The sequence below is a fragment of the Schistocerca gregaria genome, chromosome 6 (genome assembly GCF_023897955.1).
Source record: "Schistocerca gregaria isolate iqSchGreg1 chromosome 6, iqSchGreg1.2, whole genome shotgun sequence".
Lineage (NCBI taxonomy): Eukaryota > Metazoa > Arthropoda > Insecta > Orthoptera > Acrididae > Schistocerca > Schistocerca gregaria.
Genome location: NC_064925.1, coordinates 102,427,830 through 102,441,092, shown reverse-complemented (window position 1 = coordinate 102,441,092; position 13,263 = coordinate 102,427,830). Strand labels below are relative to the sequence as shown.

Below are 13,263 nucleotides of genomic sequence, written 5' to 3'. Positions count from 1 at the left end.
TTCAGAAACAACGAAACAAACATGCCAAATTTAAACAGACGCTGATTGGCCGTCTTTGAGAGAAGCTCGAAGCGGACTTCAGTGCGAGATGCTTATACCAGTTTCCACAGTGAAACCCTGTCTCGAAACCTCGCAGATAATCCAAACAGATTCTGGTCGTATGCGAAGTACGTTAGTGGGAAGGAACAATCAATGCCTTCTCTGCGCGATAGCAATGTGGATACTACAGAAGACAGTGATGCCAAAGCAGAGTTACTAAACACAGCATTCCGAAATGCCTTCACCAAAGAAGACGAAATAAATATTCCAGAATTAGAATCGAGAATAGCTGCCAACATGAGTAACGTAGAAGTAAATATCCTGCAGTAGTGAGGCAACTTAAAAAAAAAGTTCAAATGTGTGTGAGATCTTATGGGACTTAACTGCTAAGGTCAGCAGTCCCTAAGCTTACACACTACTTAACCTAAATTATCCTAAGGACAAACACACACACATGCCCGAGGGAGGACTCCGCCGGGACAAGCCACACAGTCCACGACTACAGCGCCTTAGACCGCAGGCAACTTAAATCATTTAATAAGAGCAAGTCCTCTGGTCCAGAATGTATACCAATTAGGTTCCTTTCGGAGTATGCTGATCCATTAGCTCCATACTTAACAATCATATACAACCGTTCGCTCGACGAAAGATCCGTACCCAGAGACTGGAAAGTTGCACAGGTCATACCAATATTCAAGAAAGGTAGTATGAGTAATCCACTAAACTACAGGCCACTGTCCTTAACGTCGATATATAGCAGGATTTTGTAACATATATTTTGTTCGAAAATAATGAATTTAAGTCTTGCTGTACCTCCCAGCCTATTCCACGTGTACCTCCTCCTCTTGTGATTCTACAACAGAGTATTCTGTATTACTAGCTGAAATATATTCCTTCGACTGTCGAGAGAAAAGCGGGATTTCAAAAAACCGATTTCAAAAAAACCTCCTCAAAAAATTCCTAAGACTTATTCACATACTCGTCTGAATTAACCACCGTTGAGACCACATTTTCCTCAAACATCCAGGGGCCAACAATCTCAGCAGAGGAAACTGACTGCACACTGTGACTTTAGATGGCTGCATAGAGAAGTCATACAATTCTGGGTGCTGGGGGGGCGGGGGGGGGGGGGGAAGTTGGTAGCTCAGTAGTGCATGCTTTGTTTATTGATGCATCCGGTTAAGTAAAAATGGGCTTAATCACTGAAGAAAGTAAAAAAAGAAAAAAGAAAAAAATCTGCGCCCTCGGAACGTTTTCTAGAGGTCCTTTGCATGAGTTCCTTGAAGAAGTCGCGTTCGAAGAGTAGCTGCACAATCGGCAACTTTTAAGGATGGTATTGAAAGCCATCCTCAAAGGGAATGAAAACCTTATAGTTTGGTCCCTTTATACCCCAAATCAACCGACCAATTGGTCTCACTTCACGACTGGAAAATCAAAGAGCAAACGTGGTTCTGTGGGCAGAACGGCGCGAGAATTGCAAGATTGATGCGCTCATTGCCTCAATGTTCTCACGTGATCTGATGTGCCGAGGGACTCTACCATAGTTCTTCGTCCTATCATAGGCGCGGTTAGTCTGACAGTAGTGATGGGTCAACATCATGGAATTTTCGGTGCGGAACACGACCAAACGCGGCTACATTGAAGCGATTTCGGGAGCCGCGCTGGGATGCGATCACAGAGCATCCGTTCGAAAAGTAGGCCTCGAAAGCAAACGCAGGCTTCTCACTTATGATGGTGACTAACCTGGAAAAGAACAACACATTAGACCTACGCCTGTCGAATGAGACACTTCCAACCCGCTTCAGCCTGAATGGCGCGGATTTCAGACATGGCCGGTACATGTTACTACATGACCTTTTGTTCACTAAAGACGTTGTCGGAGGTTTCCGCCTTGTGAGTGAACATCTAAACTTATTGTTGGATATCCTATTTGTGCCCTGCGAACAATGGTGATCTTAATAATTTCATTAGCGGAATGCTTGTACTTTAAATAAATCGACTGAGGAACTGAGCTCAGTAACATTAACACGTTCGCTAAAGCCCGCTTTGTAATCCATCCGGTTTGACTAACATAAACAATATCACACTAACTAAATTTTATTTTGTATGCTCTGGATGCGTTGTAGGACTGACTCTTAACGAATCTGCATATAAAGAGTGATCCTACAGCGTTTTCTGTTCTGAAGTAATTGTGCAGTCTAGTTTTTCGAAACAAACGACTTCTCTTATTGGAAAAGTGACCCCACTGAAATTACCCAGTCTTTTCGTTTCTTCGGTTGACGCCTTTCTAACCAGACTTCATCTCTATTCCTAGTTTGTTCCTTCTGTTTACTTGTATATAATTTCATAGCTAATACTGGGTTGAAGTCGTCATTAGATGCTACCTTCCTCAGTGTTACTTAGTACAAATGTTCGAATCAAATGTTGTTGAAACAAATGGAACTATATGATTGGAGAGACCTATACGAGTGTCAGATACCAGCGATGTAAATATATGTCTGCGAACCAAGGCAACGAATGAAAATTTGTACCAAGATGGGGAGTCGAAGCCGCGTCTGCTGCTCAATGGACAGATGCGCTAACCAGTACGCCATCCTGGCACAATAGCTCCACAGAACAGCACGGACTACACCAGCACGCCTCCCTCCTCCATCCAAATTCTTATTTATGCCTTAGATCACTTGGTATTCCCCATAAACTCGAACAGCACTACAACTGTTCGCTTCAGTCTGGAAATATACATAATAAAAGTTACTTGATTATCTTGTCAATCACTGAACGGAAACATGTTTCTTTATGAGCATGTTGTGGATTATTCAGTCCATTGTAATGGGGTTTTATGATTGCTGTGAGGTGCGTATTCCCTTTGCTTATGACCTAAAGATCCAAACATTTTATACTCTCGTTTTTCTCTTGCTCTATGGTGAACGAGATATCCTTATGTACCGTCCTAAGTCGTTGGTAAGGTCTGCTGTTATTGTCAAGAGTGCCATGGAATTGACCGAGTGTGTCTTTACACAATGGCGATAGTGTACGAAATTTTCAGGCAGGTCGTCACAACGCTCAAGAAAGAAATAATTTGAACAAGATGGAAACGTTTTCGCGAGTTTTGCAGTTAGTACTAAAGTAGCGAATGCAGCAATCCTTCGTAAATATTATATGTGTGTGGGAACTGGATATACGACCTACTTTAACAAATACCAGTACGAAAATTTCAGTTTCTCGTTGCAACTTTACTTACTTTGAAGCTATATAGCTCATAATTATAGCATCATCGTTTTTAAGATTTTTTAAAAATTTGTAAGACACAATACAATTACAAAACTTCTAATTACACAACATCTTCCGGTTATTCGATACAGTTTGAATGTAAGGCCCGCAGTGCTCTTAAATGTTACTGCATACTGGACAATGATTCGCTTAAACTGATGCTGTAAATCGGTTGGCATCTTTGATATATGGGGTGTGGAGAGACTCCTCCAGCTGCTGGAGGATAGTAGCTTCAGCGAGATTTCTTTTGCAATGTTTTAATCTAAGAACGTCTCAGTTGATTCATATTGCCTAATAATACTTAAAGAATACCCTAAAGGATCCCATTTTGATAGTAATAAATCAGTGCAGGATGACGAGAGGTTGTGGCTCCGTGAACAGAAATCCTCACGTGACGATATCAACAAACTGGTCTCTAGTTGGCAGACGCGTGTTCATCGCGAGCGTGACTCTGTTGTGATATAAATATGCAAATATACAAAATAGACGTGTGGAATGTTAATAAAGTTTGTTGTTATTTAGAAAATTTTAATAGTATTTAAATAAAATATTCGACATTACTTTAAAGCATGCCCTACAACAATTTTCAAAATGCAGAGCTCTTCTGTTACAATCGTACACGAGGCGAAAACAAAACCAGCACTTTGATGTGTATACAATTTTTGTATTGGATGTAGCTAGTTCCTCATCCAGACCCCGAAGGTCCAAGCGATTTTAACTGGGCGCCGTGTCATTCTGTGACTTGCGGTGATATGCGGACGAGGTTTTTTTTTTTTTTTTGGGGGGGGGGGGGGGCAGTACATCGGTGTCGCGGCCGTTTTGTTGACTTCGTTGAGCTGCTACTTGTAATTCAAGTAGCTTCTGGTTTTTACTCCTTTCTGACCCTTGAGGGTACTTTGTACCTGCCTCTTGATAAAAAATGTCGACTAGATGGTATGTATCCATTTGGACAACTTTTAGTTGCGTCGGGTAATGAAGTTAGGAATTGCCCTTTGATACTCATGTAAGTCGAAACGTGTAAGGTATACTAGAATTGTGTAGATTGGGGTCAAGACATCACGAAGTGTTGACATAACAAGACTGTCCTCGGTAGCTGCGCGGTCAGCGCGCCACATAGATAACTGAAGAGGCCGGTGTTCGATTCCCGGCCGGGTCATATACTTTAACCGCTCGGCGACGGGGTGGTGTGTTTTCTTCACGTTCGTATCGTCATAACTAATATTCCGCTAATGAGATGGCAGTTTGAGCGTGTTCCGAAAGGCAATAAATAAGACTTGACCAACCTCCAAGAAAATATCATTGGCAGTATCGAACCCGGATCCTCAGCATTCCAGACGTATCGCTGACCACTCAGCAATGAAAGTGGACTTGTGACTTTATATACTGAAATAATATAGATATGGTAGACACAATTTGTTTAATGGTTGAAGTGACTGCTATCGTAGTTAAAACCAGACAGAGAGAAAGAAAACGTTACCGCATATCTTCATACCACAACACAGAATTTCGAACTTGGAGTAGGTTTTAGCAGAAAACCTGTACATAGTTCCGCAAAAACATATACAGCCTACGAATATTTACTAAGTGTCGTGTAAACATTTAAGATGGATCCCTCAAGAACGTTTCCAGAGGTTTGTTGTCAGTGCTTTATACGCAGAATGAATCAAAATGAAAGAACAAAATTCAATTATTTATTACAAAAAAACTATAACAGAAACACATTGCGCATGGCGCTGGAAGGTTCAAAGTTTAATGTTTGAATAGACACTAAGTAATAAACTCAATATGAGCACAATGCGTTTCTCGGAAAACGTCTAAACGGTAGTCCATTTCATTCCACACACGAATAAAGGGGTTCTACTTGAATCGACAGCTTCAGCAATTCGATTTCTCAATTCTTGGTAAGTAATCGCTATAAGTGGGACAATTGTTGTTGTTTTGCACCTTCGCAGAAAAAATCGCAAAGTGTGAGGTCTGGTGACATGGGGAACCAAAAGCAATGAAGAAAATTTTATTATCCACCTCATGCATTTTCATCAGATTGTGACCACCTAGTGCTCTTCCCTTTGCATAAGTAACCAACTTCCAAGAAATCTGTAAGCCTGCCATAAATCTGCTTCTGCAGAGATGGCTTCTTGTTGAAACGACCATTGGATGTACGTTGCACTTGAAAAATGTATTGAGATTTCAACACAAAGAAAATGATTTCACTTGTAGCGTACTTGTCGTGCTGCTACAAATAAAATAGCACAGCTGGGTCAAAACTTATAGCCTCCCATTTCCTACTGACTTGCGCAATGTGTTTCCATCTCTTATTTTTGTATTAAACAACTACAGTCTATTCTTTCTTTCTTTAGCCTCTAATCGATTTCGGATTTCGTCAGTCTCACTTTGTCATAAGCGCCTAATCGATGTTAACTCGTATTTTTTCTAGATCACAGCTGGCTTTCAGTCCGCTTCCGACCGCTGGGATGTCATTTTGTGTATTTTTGTTTCGTGGGTCTTGCATGTGTTGCTGATGGAAGATAACAGCCAGCTATGAACGCAAACAAGTTACATTTAGCATTGATTATATGTGTATTACAGGGTGCATCGATCAAGCATTAAATGCATTAAAAACCGTCCTTACGCCTAAGTGGCAGTTTACTTACAACTGTAAATCATCACACGGCTGCGTTCCCGCCATTCGCTATAATGGAAGGTCAAAATATGTGCGAGTTTTCATAACAGGCCGTTCCCCACGACTAGGCTTTTCCTGTTGTTCATATAACTCGGCATTCAAAGTAAAGTAGTTCTGGGACAGGACAAACTCGAGAAGCCACCTGCTCCATCAGTTTAACTTGGTTGACTTTTTACTGGTATGTACGTATATACGTTAATGACATTTATGGAGGAGACTTGACGGAAAACCCTCCTTGTGAGTTTTTGACTCGACTCTTAGTTTGGAAAATTGTAGTTCGTCACATTACGCTGCTCCTCTTCCATATTAATAAACAGAAGCTAACAAAATTTTCACATTTTAAGCTTTTCGTTACGAAATATGTGTAATTGATATTGTGGCAAAACTTTTTAGGAATGGGGATATGTAGAATCGAAGAGGTTGGTGGTTTCGACAAACGGAGGGGCAAAGTGAATAACTATAATATTCGAAGCGAAACCCCGACATCTGGATATTATTTTGCGTGACAAATAGCTTTGGGCAGCATATGTTGAAGAATTCTAATACTGCAAAGAATGAAAGCTAAAATTGAAGTACAACAAATTAGAATTAGAAACCTCATAGGAGATTAAAAACGCGTGTCGGACCGAGACTCGAACTAGGTACCTTTGCCTATCGCAGGCAAGTGCTCTCCCGAGTTCGAGTCGCGGTCCGGCACACGGTTTTAATGTGCTAGGAAGTTTGATATCACCGCACACTCCGCTGCAGAGTGAAAATTTCATTCTGTAAATTAGAATTTGACAGAGAAGATGAATGATCTTAAAAATGCAATGTACAGGTGAGACAATATTTTTACAACATGTAATAAAAGAATGGCAAAGGTGCAGCTATCAAAATGCATGGATTACCATAAATCGCTGCAGGCAAAGGCTGGGATGGGTCATTTGAAATGTCACGGGCGATTTTCTTCCCTTCAAACAATCCATCTCTAATGATCTCGATGTCGACGGAACGTTAAACCCAATCTTCGTTTTTTCTTTGTTTCAAAACACAAGGAATCATGATGCTCGCAAATGTTTTCAATTTTCACCTGAGGTAGATTTCTACAGGCTGTCTGCTGGCACCAATTTTTATATTTAGTTTTCATTAAAAATTTATGTTGAAATCTTGGGATACATTATTTATGAAGCTGCTTGACAAAAAATCCACCGAGAAGACATGGTCGAATGTCAAAGTAACTTGGTAGACGTGCGCACCCTCTCAGTGTGTGCATGCGAATGAAGCGACAATTATCTGTGTTAGGTAAGGCGGCCAGGGTGTATTATTGTTGATCGTGTTTATAGTTGTTGCGTGGTGGGGCATATAAAGACTAAACAGCATCGAATGTTGAGTGATTATGCTGAAATGCAAGGAGATGCTGTGGATTAATGTGCGACAGTGTTACAAGCTCCTGGCAAAGTTTGCAATTGGCCTCATTGTGGATTTCCAATCGGCCTGCTGGTCGAATCACGCGATATCTCGGTCTGTGGGGCATTCGGATGTGGCAGTCTCCCGTAGCTGAACTGCACGAGACCGTGAACGCAGGCGTACTCGTTAAGGTTCCGGCTGGCCACGTTTGACCATCACAAAGGCGGATCGTCCTACTGTGCACCAAACACAACGTAACCCCTTCACATCTGCGCCTGTCATCCGAGAACAAAATGTGCACTCCATTCTATATTGTGTCATACCACACCGTTGATCGCATACTAGCAGCAGCCGAACCAGGGAATTAGCGTCACTTTCGTAGGCTGCCGTGTGAACAGCTCATGACAAACACCTGCGCTTGGGCTGGTGACATGGCAGAGTAGCATGGACTGCTTATGTTTCATTTCGATTGCACCTCCCTTGTGAGTGCTTCTTCTTGTTTATCACGCAGCCGTCGGTAGTACCCACCTCCGTGGCCGAAGTAGCTAACGCACGCCTGTACAGTGGCGCTTCTGAAATTAGCCGGTTAGAACCGCCGAGATCTAAAATTTTCTATGCCAGTATTTTACCGACAAGCGGAGTAGCACCACACCATCAGTCTTAGCGCCAACGTGCTGGATAATTTCCAAACGTATCCACACCGTCTCAAGAAGTGAACGCATGTCACTCTGTTAACTGTGATCCATTTGTCAGATGTTGACGTTTAGCTCGATGGCCCCTTAGCGCTGTTCGAGAGAAGTTGTCCATGTCCCAGCACCGAATTTAACCCTCACGCTTTTCTTCATCCACAACAAGAAATCTCTACACTAAACTGTCAAAGAGCTCATCACATTCATCCGCGGGACACACTTGCACACTTGAAATGCCATAACAGAGCGGAGGAAGGTAACGGAGAACCACCTTCAGGACGGCAACGCAGATTTTTCTCAATCAGCTCGTCTACGCTCTTAAGTATGGGACTGTTTCGACTCGAGCGCATGTTCCAACCGTGATGACAGGTTTTTTTTCCTTTTTTTTGCCAACTGTTTGCAGCTTTTGCCTTGAAAATGACATTGCGAGCTCCTGCCGAAATATCGGCAGATGTCGAGGACACCCGGCTGCATTCCAGTAAGTTATTTGAACATGGCGGCTAACGTTCTCTAAGCATATGTCAAATCCAAACCCTTTCATCTGATTTCTACAGGGTATAGCGTTGATTCATCACACCAAATCATTGCTTTGCAGTCATCTACTGCCCAAAGACATCGCTCACTATTCCATCTAAAGCGTCGATTAGCAACGACTACAGAAATGGATAGCTGATGAGGACCTGCTCGACCGTTGTACCAAGTTCATGTATAAGTCCCTTCGCACAGTAATTCTGATATCTATACGGCGGGTAGCACTTTTAAATTCAGTAATGAGTTCTTCCGCTATTTTCACGCTATTTTTTAGAAACACCCACAGTAATGCTCAAACCTCTCCACAACCTATCAAGAGTTGAACGCATATGATTCTGTTAACTGTGATCCACCCATCGGATGTTGACGCTAAGCTCGACGGAGTAGACTGAAAATCAATAGTAGAATGCCAAAAGCAGATTATACGAGCTGCCGAGTGTAACGGCCATTTGGGGATGAAAACGTCAGATGAAGATAGTACAAAAGAGTGGTTAGCGTGATACGATTCGGAAAAATGCTGAGTGAAAGTTACAGTAGAAGAAAATGTGTAAAATACTAAAGTCCATCACAAGTTCTCTATTAGAATAATAAATACTCTGTATTTCTGGTAATTTATTCCAGTAATACTTGCCTGAACCCCGAAATTTTTATCACTTTCTTTACCATGACACAAAGGCGCAGTATTTGGGTTTAGTATATCATTGAACCCCGCGGTCTAGGAGTAGCATCTGTGATTAGTAATCAAACAGTCCTCGGTCAGGGGTTTGATTAATAATCAGCATTGGCGGCCAAAGACTTCCGACATAAGGAGTCACTCTCATTTTGCCAACGACCTTGTCAAAGAGCGAGGAAGAGCGGTGAGAGGTTCCAGGCACTTTCTTGTCCTTGGGGTAGGAAACTGCCCCTAACGGTGGAAGAATTAGCAATGAAACGGATTGAGAATGCAGAATGCAGTGGAAACCACTGCATTAGCATGACACGTAATGCGTATCCGTAGGACAGGTGGCGTGTAGTTGAAAAAGTATCACGATCTACTGGTATCAAACACAGGTCTTGATATGGGGAAGAAATTACTGCTGAAGCACAGCATTTCATGGATGTGAAACATGGACAGTTTGAAAATCAGAACAGAAGAGAATCGAAGCACTTGAGATGGGGTGGTACAGACGAATGTTGAAAATCAGGTGGGCTGATAAGATAAAGAGGATAAGGTAAGGAGGTTCTGCGCAGGATCGGAGAGGAAAGGAAAATGTGGAGATCACAGAGGGGACAGAATAATTGGACATGTGTTAGGACATCAGAGAATAATTTCCATGATATTCGAGGGAGCTGTAGAGGGCTAAACCTGCAGAGCAAGACGGAGATTGGAATACATCCAGCAAGTAATGGAGGAGCTTTGGTTACAAGTGGTACTCTGAGATGAAGAGGTCTGCACATGACAGGAATACGTGTCGGGCCGCATCAAACCAGTCACAAGGCTGATAACCGAATCAAATTTCATTGATTTTTTTATTTCACATTAACGTTGAAAACAATGGCACGAGTAAACAGTGTGGAGTCTTTGTGTTGTTATATTCCAGATAGTGAGTCCCTAAAGTTATACTTGTAGCTCTCAGAATCCACTCGGTTGGCTGAATTATTTTCTAGTGATTTTCTATGCCTGTACATTGATGTACGATGAGACCTATAGCACAGTGGAATCAGGGTCCGAGTTTTCTGCCAGCGTATTATACGATATAATATAGTATACTTAATATTTATAACAGGTTTATAGTCACACTCCAGCGTTCATGATCAATTCCCTAACGGGTATAAAAACAAAGCTTCTCTAATAAATTAGCGGAAAAGTTTCAATTTACAGTCACAATAAAAATGACAATATTGTCAGATTTAAATAAATCTGTGATGAATTTCGTTCTTTGGCATCAGCAGCAACACTCTTGGAAGAATGAAAAGCTAATTGCAAATGCAGTTAAATATACTACAAGTGAAAGATATTAATATTTTACTTTATCAAAGTGTAATGGTCGCTATGACACGTTTGTCGGTAGGATACCTTTTAAGACAACGGTGTTTGGACTGTGGACTGTCGCTAAAAGTGGGAGTTTTATGCGATATTTTTGAAATTCGATTCGAAAATATTGTTAACTGATGAGGACACGAAATATCTATCTGAAGTGGAAAATTAAAACGTAATATGTAATTTGACAGTTATCACCCAAATTCCACCACTGTGTCACACACACACACACACACACACACACACACACACACACACACACACACACATACATTAATGTAAAATCACTATAATTAATAATTAGTCACGTAGAATATTTTTTGCATGTGGTTAAATATATTTCGGTGTTTAATTTATCAAATAAAGACGAGAAGAAACAGTAGTATACCACTGTAGCAAGAATAAGGTTTTCTTCCATAGTTGTTTTTGATAGATACAAAATGTCATCATTCAATGTCTCAAAACTCTGGGACACAATTGTAAAGAAAATTAATGCAAATAAACAGACTGATGGAAAGCATTTATAAACAAATCGTGCTTACCAACATTCTCATGTAGTACACAACGTCTCGATTTCACAGACAGAAAACATTGTGTTAATAATAGATTGAAGCTCATACATTGGTTGAAAGAGTAATACAGCTTGTAGATTTAAAAGCCGATGCATAAGGCAATGAAAATTTAGGACGTCAGTGTTTCCTTTAGCCTAATCGTAAACATCGTATTTCATTCCCTCGATAAAGCTTTTATATAATAACTGTCGTGAGTCATTGACTCGTATTTGAAACAGCAGTCGTGACACGGATGCTACAGACATTCGAGCGTCCGTTGCTTACGAGCGCCACGGATGTCTGTAATAAAATAACCAGGGGGAAGATCGATTGTGGCGCAAAGAAGCTCCTTACTCACCCTGCAGCACAAGGCGAGGCTGCAACCGGCCCGGAACACGCCCGTGTAGGGCTGCAGTAGCGACGCCGGCGGGAGATGAAGCCCCGTGGCAGCTCAGCAGCGCGCGTGCTAACGTTCCGGAATGGCCTGGAGCAGCCTGCGGGCTTCCTACGTCGGTCGACGTCGATCGCGAACTGCGCAGTGTCAAGCGGGCGGGTCAGCCTGCGCGGTCGCGAACAGCCGACGAGCGGCGCGGCGGGTTAGTTGGCGCGACGCCCGCGGCGGGCGCTGCCGGCGCCCCGGCGCCTCTATAGAGCCCGGCGACCCCCGCCCGCACAAATCCCGGCGACTCAAAAGAGGGAAGAGGACCCGGAGGCCGACCCGCCAACGGCTTGCGTCTGCCATTACGGCTCGGCGAAATTGCGAAACGATTGTCCGACGAATTTATGTGCGGGATGAGGACTACAAATTAATAAATGATATTCTGTCTCCTCTGCAGTTTAATACAGAGGGGATTACTGCACGAATACATTTATTTCGTTTCCCAGCTGCGCAGTTTCGCGCGTTCTCTCGGGCGCCGTCTCGCATTAACCAGTTGCGCATTAAATATGGGACGTCCAACGCACTGCGTCCTGGCTCTGAAAGTTACAGACTCCGATATCACTTTCTGAGACAGTTCGGGGACGTAGTCATGAAAGAAAACATGATTCACTCACCCACATTTAATGAAACAGCAAGTTTACTGATACCAGTCACCATTTTATTTATTTCCACGACGCGTCTCACAGGTTTAAACCTCCATCATCTGCTGGATTCACATTATATGTGGCAGTGCCACAAGTTCCTCCAAAAATCGAAACACAAGACACACACAAATGTCAAACTAAATATTGTGAAGCCACCAGATGATGGAGGTTTACACCTTGGAAACGCGTCGTCGAAATAAATAAAACGGTGACTGGTAACAGTAAACTTGTTGTGTCATTTAATGTCAATAACAGTCACGGTAAAGCCTAAACTAAAATGTTCGCACGAACATTTACTGACTATGTTTCAACGAGCTGTCATTATATCAGGGAATTATGCAAATCAGGGAATCTGACACGAAGGAAGAAGCATAAGAAACTCGAATACAAGAGCTATTCTCATACACCAAAAGAAAAAAAATTGCAACACCAAGCAGGAATTGTGTGACATTCACTGATGAACTAAGAAACTGGTACACCTGCCTAATATCGTGCACGGCCCCCGCGACCTTCATGATGATGATGTAACACAGTGTGGAACCCAGGTACAGGCACCCAGCTGAAGGGATGCCATTACAGCGTGAGTGGGATGTTAGCATTGAGAGGAGGAATTTGGAAATGGAAGTCTCAGAGCGCATGCGAAGAATTGATAAAATTAACCAACGTTCCGGCCACGGTTGCACCGGCCTTCTTCTGGTTTTTTCTCCAGGAGCAGTAGTTTTATACATTATGACGCGGTAGCACACCCATTAAACTCTTATGCTGACTGACTCTGGGCGCGGAAGCCAAAGCAGTTAGATCTGTACTTGGTTTATTCCTCTGTTTGATCTACACAGGTGACTTACGGACGACATTAGAGGATTCTTCAAAAGCTCTAATGCTTTGTAAACTGTAACAGTTTTTGTAGTACAGATATATTAGGTGGATAATTGTACTTTCGCACACATTACTGTCAAAACTATTAAACTCACGTTGTGGTGCAACGGTCATAATAGTAGTGCGCAAAGTTTAGAG

At 42.3% G+C, this 13,263-nt stretch overlaps 1 protein-coding gene across 1 annotated transcript in view; it reads right to left on the bottom strand.

Annotated features, from left to right (window-relative positions):
• Nucleotides 1-11,786, bottom strand: part of LOC126278174 (uncharacterized) — a 725,569-nt gene extending 713,783 nt beyond the window's left edge. The window contains exon 1 of the mRNA XM_049978070.1: nt 11,525-11,786. The gene's annotated coding sequence lies outside the window, so the exon portion shown is untranslated. The remainder of the gene's footprint in view (nt 1-11,524) is intronic.
• Nucleotides 11,787-13,263: the final 1,477 nt, after the last annotated feature.